Source organism: Polypterus senegalus, chromosome 2, assembly GCF_016835505.1.
Source record: "Polypterus senegalus isolate Bchr_013 chromosome 2, ASM1683550v1, whole genome shotgun sequence".
Lineage (NCBI taxonomy): Eukaryota > Metazoa > Chordata > Cladistia > Polypteriformes > Polypteridae > Polypterus > Polypterus senegalus.
Genome location: NC_053155.1, coordinates 23,206,767 through 23,215,949, shown reverse-complemented (window position 1 = coordinate 23,215,949; position 9,183 = coordinate 23,206,767). Strand labels below are relative to the sequence as shown.

The following is a 9,183-nucleotide window of genomic DNA, read 5'->3' as shown; positions in this document are numbered from 1 at the left end:
CACATTCTCACGCCAGCTCAAACCATTGTATACACAAGTTTTCGGAACCGGTTTTGCAAACTGGCGGCACCCAGCATCAAGGCAATGCTGCTGTTCCTGTGTGGTTTCCCTTTATTTTTTTGATTCATATCCCTGATGCGGTTTTATCAAGTACACTGAAATGAACTGCATATCGTTTATAAATTTAAGGCACCTGATTATACTCAATCTGTATCAATATAATGGTACACATAATAGCCAAACTATTCCACTATCATGCCTGCTTTAGCATTGTTGGAGGACATCACAAATGGAAGAGAACACGTATTCAGAGATCATACTGATTTCTTGGCACTTGATGATGACTGGCTCCTTAGTCGTTTTAGATTTCCCAGAGCTCTCCTACTGGCGCTGTGTGCTGAACTAGTGAAGGCTTTACAAAGGCAGATTTGAAGAAGTTGTGCTGTACCTGCTCCTTTGCAAGTTTTGTCCATGTTATGTTGCGTGATACTTCATTTCAATAATACACACAAACTTTGTCTGTAATGGTGCGGAGTATCCAAACACTCATTTCTTTATTGCATTCAACAACAACAACTCTGGGGTGCACCACATATACTATAACTTGCTTGGTGCCACCTACTGGTTACTATCGGCATTGCGAAACATGTAGTTTAATACAATACATAACATATCTCCTCCCTGCTAAGATTGATTGTCAATAACACAAAGAATTTTTTTTTTTTTTTTAGTAACAAATATATATCTCAGAACTCTGAAAAAGAATATGCCTCTGAACTTGAACAGCCACACACTTGTATATTCTCCATCTCAGTGAGTGTTCACTCAGCACGGTAGCGTAGTGGTGGTTTAGTGATCCTCACGGGATACCGTCTGACAGTCTCTGTTACCAGAGTATGCTCTGTGTCTCGTGAATCAGTGGACTTGGGTATTCCCGGTGGTATATCTATCTCTGGAACTTGATCATTCTTGTCCTGATGAGATGTACTAGGGTGTTGTGTGGTACTACTATCACTCTGGGGTAGTAACACGAGGGGGTCCACAGGAGGGTTCACTGCAGCGTGCTGAAGCTCTGGATCAGGACGTGTCAGCATCTGGTCCACATGGCGTTTCCATACCTCTTGTAGTCCCACATTTATCTTGTAAGACACTGGTCCAGTCTTCTCCACAACAACACCTTGAGTCCACCTCTCCTCACCCTTCCTATAGTCACGCACGAGGACAGGCTCTCCTACATCAAACTGTCTGTCCTTGGAGCATGGTTGGCGGTGCTCTTGTTGAGCATCTTGTGACCTGTGCACTACACCAGCAACACTGGGTTTCAGGAAGTCCAGCCGTGATCGCAGCTTGCGTCCAAGGAACAACATAGCTGGTGTCTCCTTTGTTGTTGCATGAGGGGTATTGCGGTATGTTAACAGAAATGTATCCAGGCGTTGTTGCACAAGTGCTGTGCCTCTAGAAGATTTTAAGGAATGTTTGAATGTCTGCACAAAACGCTCGGCCAAGCCATTGGTGGCAGGATGGTATGGAGCTGAGCGGATGTGTCTTACTCCGTTGGACTTCAAGAATGTATTAAACTCTTCAGAACAGAACTGAGGTCCATTATCACTCACAAGGATGTGTGGAATGCCATATCGACTAAAAAGGCTTCTGAGCACTTGAATGGTCTTACCGGCGGTGGTGTTGTCCATAATATGCACCTCAGGCCACTTGGAATGTGCATCTATCACGACCAGGTACATATTTCCTTCAAATGGACCCGCAAAGTCCACATGTATCCTTTCCCAGGGACTAGAGGGCCACATCCAAGGGTGTAAAGGTGCTAGCCCAGGCTCTTTTTGCATACTCTGACAAGAGTGGCAGGATTTAGCTTGGAGCTCAATTTGAGAGTCGATGCCAGGCCACCATACGTAACTACGTGCCAAGCTTTTCATTCGCACTATACCTGGATGTGCTATATGGAGCTCTTTCAGAACCCGGGGGCGCAGTTTTGGTGGAACAATCACTCTCACACCCCACATGAGGCATCCCAGTTGTATTGTAAGATCATGCCGACGCAGTAAGTAGGGTGCCAGTTCTTCATCTGCATCCTTTGCAGCTGGAAAATGCCCAGTGGTGACCATTTCCACAACACGAGATAAAATGGGGTCAGACATGGTGTGCCGTTTGATCTCGGTGTTACTAACTGGTAGGGTGTCCAACTGAGACGTGTAAAATACATCTACTGCGCTTAGTTTCTCTTTGTGAGCATGGGGGAGTGGTAAGCGTGAAAGACCGTCAGCATTTGCATGTAAGGCACCTTTCCGATATTGAATGGTGTAATCATGTGCAGACAGGAGGAGTGCCCAACGCTGCATTCGGGCGGCAGCCATTGACGGCGTACTTTTCGATGGGCTCAAGATGGAGGTTAATGGGCGATGGTCTGTGAGCAGCGTGAACTTGTTACCGTAGAGGTACTGGTGGAACTTGCGTACTCCAAAGACTATCGCGAGCGCCTCCCTCTCGATCTGAGCATAATTTTGTTCTGCCTTACTAAGAGTTCGTGATGCATAGGCTATTGGTTTTTCTTTGCCATCAGGCATGACGTGTGAGAGCACAGCTCCGACCCCATAAGGTGAAGCATCGCACGCAAGTCGAAGGGGCAGTTCTGGATGGTAATGGGTCAATACCTCCTGCGATACTAGGAGTAATTTAGCATCCTGGAATGCAGACTCACAGGCTGATGTCCATTGCCATGGCTTCTCCTTATTTAGCAGTTCATTCAGTGGTTTCAATATAGTGGACAGGTCAGGGATGAAACGTCCGTAGTAGTTTAACATTCCCAGAAAAGAACGTAATTGACTAACCTCTTGTGGTGCTGGGGCCTCCACAATGGCACGCACCTTTTCTGGTGATTTGTGAAGTCCTGCTGCATCAATTACGTGACCCAAGTATTCCACAGACTCCTGGAAGAACAAGCACTTCTCTTGTTTGAGATGCAGGCCATACTCCTCTAGCCTACTCAAAACTGTATCCAGAGTTTTGAGGTGGGTCTGCCCATCAGGGCCACTCACAAGGATATCGTCCAGGTAACAGTGAGTATATGGCAGTCCAAGGAGCACTTGGTCCATAGCCTTCTGAAATAAAGCGGGTGATGATGCTACACCAAAAGGTAAGCGATTAAAACAGAATAGTCCTTTTTGCGTTGAGATAGTCAGCAGCTCCCTAGACTTCTCTTCCACTTCCATCTGTAGATAGGCATTTGATAAGTCTAACTTACTAAAGTGTTGACCACCTGCCAGAGAGGCAAAAAGATCCTCAATGCGTGGAATTGGGTACTTATCCACACAAAGAGCTGGGTTGAGTGTGACCTTGAAATCCCCACAAAGTCTAATTGTGCCATCCTTTTACTTACGGGCACCACAGGTGTGGCCCAGTCACTGTGCTCCACTGGTGAGATCACTCCAAGCTCAGTCAGGCGTTTTAGCTCGGCCTCCACTCGAGGTCGAAGAGCATAAGGGACGTTCCGTGGTGGACAGAATCTGGGTGCACTGTTAGGTCTGAGAGTCAGTCTGGCTTTAATTCCTTTCATTGTGCCTAGCTTTTTAGAGAAAACAGCTGAATGTCTCTTTAACACAGACTCCACGTTTTCTTTTTCTCTTTGCTCCATGGAATGCACCATTTTTAAGTCTTTCCAGTTCAGTTTAATAACTCTCAGCCATTCTCTACCAAACAGTGGGGGTGCATCTACTTTCACTACATACAAAGGCAACTTAGCACACTGATTATTTAATTTGACTTGCACTTTGATAACCCCTTCAGGTGCCAGCGGCTCCCCAGTGTATGTCTTTAGCATGACATCCGTGGGTTGCAGAGCCACTTGGCTCAGTGTGCTTCTATATTGCTCCCAGGGAATTAAAGACACTGCAGCCCCTGTATCCAATTCCATTTCCATTTTCTTCCCGTTTACTATAGGCAGCACGGAAATTCGTGAATATTTGCCTTGTTGAGACAAAGAATACAGTCCTAACTCATTGTCAGTATCAGATTTATTTTCTTCATTCTCACTTTCATCTTTCCCTGCCTCGACATGATGAATTCTCTTCTTATTTTGCACCCTTCGCTTAACTGCATAATCCTTCTGAGTAAGATTTCCCTCTTTCCATTTCTTTTCTCTGTCCTGATAGCTTTTGGTTTTGTTCCTACACATGTTCTTAGTGTGGCCTTTTTTTCCACACTGGTGGCAGTCACGGTCTTTATACCAGCAGTCATCATCAGTATGATTCATTTTCCGCAACGGCGGCATTTGTCACAGTTTTAGAAAGCACTGCATTCACTTTAAGGGAAGCATTTAACTGCTGCACGTCGCGCTGCCGTCTCCGCAGAAACTGCGTAATCAACTGCTTTCTGAAACGTGAGATCTTTCTCAGTCAACAGGCGCTTCTGAACAGTTTCACACTTTAGTCCACACACAAACCTGTCTTGTAGTGCGTCTTCCAAATATGCACCTAACTCGCAATGTTCCGAAAGACTTTTCAGCACCGCTACGTACTGTGCTATCGTTTCCCCTTCCCCCTGATTACGGTTGTGGAACCGGTATCTCTCCGCTATCACGAGTGGTTTCGGGGCGAAGTGGGCTTGTAAAACCTCCACAACACGGTGATATTCCATCTCCCCTGGCTTCGTTGGCGCTACCAAACTGCGTAGCAGTCCGTACGTTTAGGTCCCATTACACTAAACAACACAGGCAATTTCTTCACGGCCGTAATGTCATTAGCCAGTATGTAATGTTCAAAACGTTCAATATACGTCGTCCATTGCTCACCAGCGTCCTCGAAGGGATCCATCCGTCCGATTACTCCAGCCATGTCGTCGGCACCTTGCACTCCACATTAGACTCAGAGGCGGAAAAGAGGCTCCTTTAAACAGTCTAAACCAGCTCACTAGCTAGCCACTACACAGCGCGGTCGGTTCTTCTCGTTGACACAACTCGTCGCCAATTTATGTTATGTTGCGTGATACTTCATTTCAATAATACACACAAACTTTGTCTGTAATGGTGCGGAGTATCCAAACACTCATTTCTTTATTGCATTCAACAACAACAACTCTAGGGTGCACCACATATACTATAACTTGCTTGGTGCCACCTACTGGTTACTATCGGCATTGCGAAACATGTAGTTTAATACAATACATAACAGTCCACTCTGTGTTTTTAACCACAGGTGCTTTTCAACGTGAACTTGCTGACCAATTGGGTATTTCACAGTCATCGCCGAGTCACGCCATGCCAGCTGTATAGGATGGTATTATCCGCTTGTCATCAAGACAGATAAAATTTCATTACATTGTGGTTGAAGTTGGAAACATTGAAGAGCAATTTGCAGCAACATCCGGTTTTCCAAATGTAATTAGAGCAGTCAACCACATGCACTTTGCTATTGCAATGGCGCCAGACAAGTTACAGGAATGAATCACCAAAAAAATAAGCTGAAATTACATCCTATATAGCTGGAGAGCCTATAAAAACAGCAGCTCCGCACAGTTGCAGTTGCTTTTTCCAACTAGTGCAGCAAAAGGCAAACAGTCCTTTTAAAGATCACCAGAAAAGAGCTATTTAAAGAGCAGAGAATTAATCTGTTGTGGCCAATGCTACACTATAAAGGCGCCTTCAGAGAATGAATTTGGTTATGTAAATTTCTACTCCATTAATGGGCTGCTCTATTAGAAAAGTGTGTTGCATTGTGCATCAGACAGTGTTACAACTTCGTTTGAATGTAATTAGCAGAATGTAAAAACAGGTAATCAAATGCAGCATTTATTTTTTAACCTATTCATTTAATTTGTAGTCAACATCACATAGTACAGCCTTTATATTCCTAGGTTAATTGGCCAAATCTCTTATCCACTATTACATTTCATGACTCCAGAGCAACATCTGTCAGCACACAGCCAGAAGGTCTCCTGGCAGTTTCTGAGGCAGAGGTGCGTATGCAGCACCATCAACACGTAGATTTGCGTTCTCAACACGGGGGTCAGTTATTGTCAGAAACAGAATAAACAGACAGTGGGCTGTGACTCACCTTTACACGTCGACTTTGATATCTGACCACTTCTTTTTTCATTCAGGCATCTGCGAGACTTTCTGAACTTGAACTTTGGATTGTCTCTGCCACTCTGTATCACTCCATCAATTTTCTTTTGTTGTTTATACCACTGCTTAAGCCAACAAATACTATGTTTTTCTTGCCTCCACTTCGCATTGACTGAAATTCTTTTTTTTCTTTTTTCTTTGAGCTTTTGCCATTGTCTTTTAACAAAGCACTGAAGAAAAGGGGCTATTTAAATTGATTTGCATTTTAAAATATGCAAAATTCTGGGAGGAGTCGGGTTGAGGCTGTATGCGTGCAGGCTGCACATGCATTAAATTTCATGTTCGTCGGGATTTGAAAAGGGGAAGTGCGTGGTACTTGGCGTATGCACAGATTTATGCATTTGGCTTTTTGGTCCGTATGCCATGTTTTAGGGTGAATTCTATGCACGTTGTTATACATGAGGCCTCAGGTCTGCTCAGCAGGACTGAGACACTGACCAACACTGCCCACTTTCCGGCTCTCTTCCCCAGCCACCTCCATCAGTACCAGCTGGAATTTAATAAGCCTGGCTCCTTCTTCCAGCCACCTTCCTTGGTCACCTCAAGACTTCTTTGAGACCCACAATCTCCCCTGTTCCTCTTGCTCAACAAGTTTGAGCCACCACTGACAATTAAATCCAATTCTTCCTGGCAGATCCTCTTACGATCCATTAGATTGGATGGGAAGCATCTGTAAATTACCATCTTTAGATCTCTCCACAGATGGGGTTTAAGTCTGGGCTTTAGCTGGGCCACTCAGAGACTTGTCACAAAGTTACTCCAGTATTGTCCTCCCTGTATGCTTCAGGTCAATGTCATAATGAAAGGTGAACTGCATTTGGCTACATTCATCCTTTCCTCAATTCTGACCAGTCTGCCTGTCCCTGCCTGTTTCCGATGGGAGTGTTAGCTCCGTGGAAATATGTTCTTTTATATTGCGGCGTTTTAATAAACCTTTATTTAAATAAGTATAAATTATAAATGGCGATATCCCTCTTTTCGGCGATAGGCGGCGACAAAGTCACAGAAAAGACAGAATATACTTAGCTTGTTTAATGCAGCTTACGGTTGCTTTAAAATGACAGGGAAGACCAGTCACATTTCATCTTTAACCACGGGGATTCGGTTGTGTAGAAATGGCTTTTTTTCTGTCACAACGGAGGTGGCGTTGGAGTCTATGGCTTCCACTCCCACAGGTCTTCAAAGCTTGGCAAGGTTTCAGCGTTCTTTTATATTGTGTCCACACGACCAAAACCCCCAGTACAATGCCAAACAAGGTAGACAAACTTAGGCTAAGCAGCAGATAGTCAGATCATATAACACTTAGGCCTTTTAGGGCTGACAACAGCTGTTCTTGTCTGTCTTTATGCTTTGCCTATCCCAGCACTTCTGAAAGTTGACACCTTGTGCTAAAGCTGGCTCAGCTCTTCATGGCATGTTATATAGAAAGAGAATGAAAAATACATTTAAAGAGATCTAAAACAGATACAGTGACACAATTCTTAATATTATAACAACCTTAGTATAACAGACCACCCTTTGTCACTGGATCTGTGACAAAACAATCCCTGAGAATCTTATTCACAAAGCAAAAGGTACTCAGTCCCCCGTCACAGTGTAGATATTTCAAGTCATTTATGGACATGTAAGATGTAATAGCACTATAGCTTCTGTACCATTCATCTAAAACCAGCGTAAACATGGACAAACAGTTACATTTAACATGCTGTTATCAAGTAGTGATCACTGTATCTCATCAATGGTGTTAGTGGAGATTTTTGCCGTTATTTCTTACATAGTCTGTGTTGTGTCTACATATTACTGAATTCATGCAGTGGGTGTCATAGCATCAGATTATATTACAATCCTATATAGCATCTTGATGGATTACTATTCTTTGGCACTCCTATCATTTCTAGCTTCAATATGTTGCTAGATGTGCCCCACCCTTTGGTGTCTGATCCCTTTATGAGTTACAATGGTTGTAACATAACTCAGATGCTATTCTAGCTTCATTGCTATAATTATTAATTGTTCTTAACTAGTATTATTGCATAATTGTTCATTCACTATCTGTTATCCTCCCCAACTTCACTATCAGATGTTCTATTCCAAGTTAACAGTTTACAAGTTCACATCATTGATAAATCATGCATATCCTCATACCTTTGAACCCTTCTTATAATAGTTTCAAGTATATTCCTAGGCTTGCTATATATATATGCCTTGTCCAACCCAGTGGTTTGTTAACAATGTCTCTTTCTTGGTGGCTTTGCAGATTGGTAACTTTGCAGATCCGTCTGAACAAAGTGTGACTTTTTCAAGGCACTAAAGTTTTTTCTTACTGGAACAGAAAGTAAACAGTCCTTTTACCATTAGGGAGCTCATAAGATGAACACATGGTGACTGTCCCTTTTTAGCAGAGGTGCACTTCCCTCTAGGCTTGCACTTTATCCAGTGGTCATTCATGGGAGCCTTCAACAGCTGTCACATCACCTCAGTGGCTACAGCCTGTCCTTGAAGAGTCCATAAAACTTCTCTTAGTAGTAAAAATGTCTGCTCACATCATGGCATCAAGTTTGAGTAGCTGGACTTACAATCTTTCTTTAGCTCTTCACTCTGTTCCCTTCTGGAAAAGCAAGTGTTTCTTCACCAGCTATTCTCAGGTATGTGCAGCAGATTAAAAGTCATTAGTGCAGTACAGTCTCTGTAAATCTTCGTTTGTGTGTACACCACCTGTTACTTCATTGATAAAACTTTACCACTGAATGGAGAGGCTTTAACCACTAAATTTAGTGGCCAAACTTAAACAACAACAACAACAACAACATTTATTTATATAGCACATTTTCATACAAACAGTAGCTCAAAGTGCTTTACATATTAAAGAATAGAAAAATGAAAGACACAATTATAAAACAAAATAAATCAACATTAATTAACATCGAATAGGAGTAAGGTTCAATGGCCAGGGGGGACAGAAAAACAAAAACTCCAGACGGCTGGAGAAAAAATAAAATCTGTAGGGATTCCAGACCATGAGACCGCCCAGTCCCCTCTGGGGGGAC

The 9,183-nt window shown here is 43.2% G+C and overlaps 1 pseudogene; it reads right to left on the bottom strand.

Moving 5' to 3' along the window:
- Window positions 1-821: 821 nt before the first annotated feature.
- On the bottom strand, window positions 822-4,267 carry LOC120524360 (annotated as a pseudogene).
- Window positions 4,268-9,183: the final 4,916 nt, after the last annotated feature.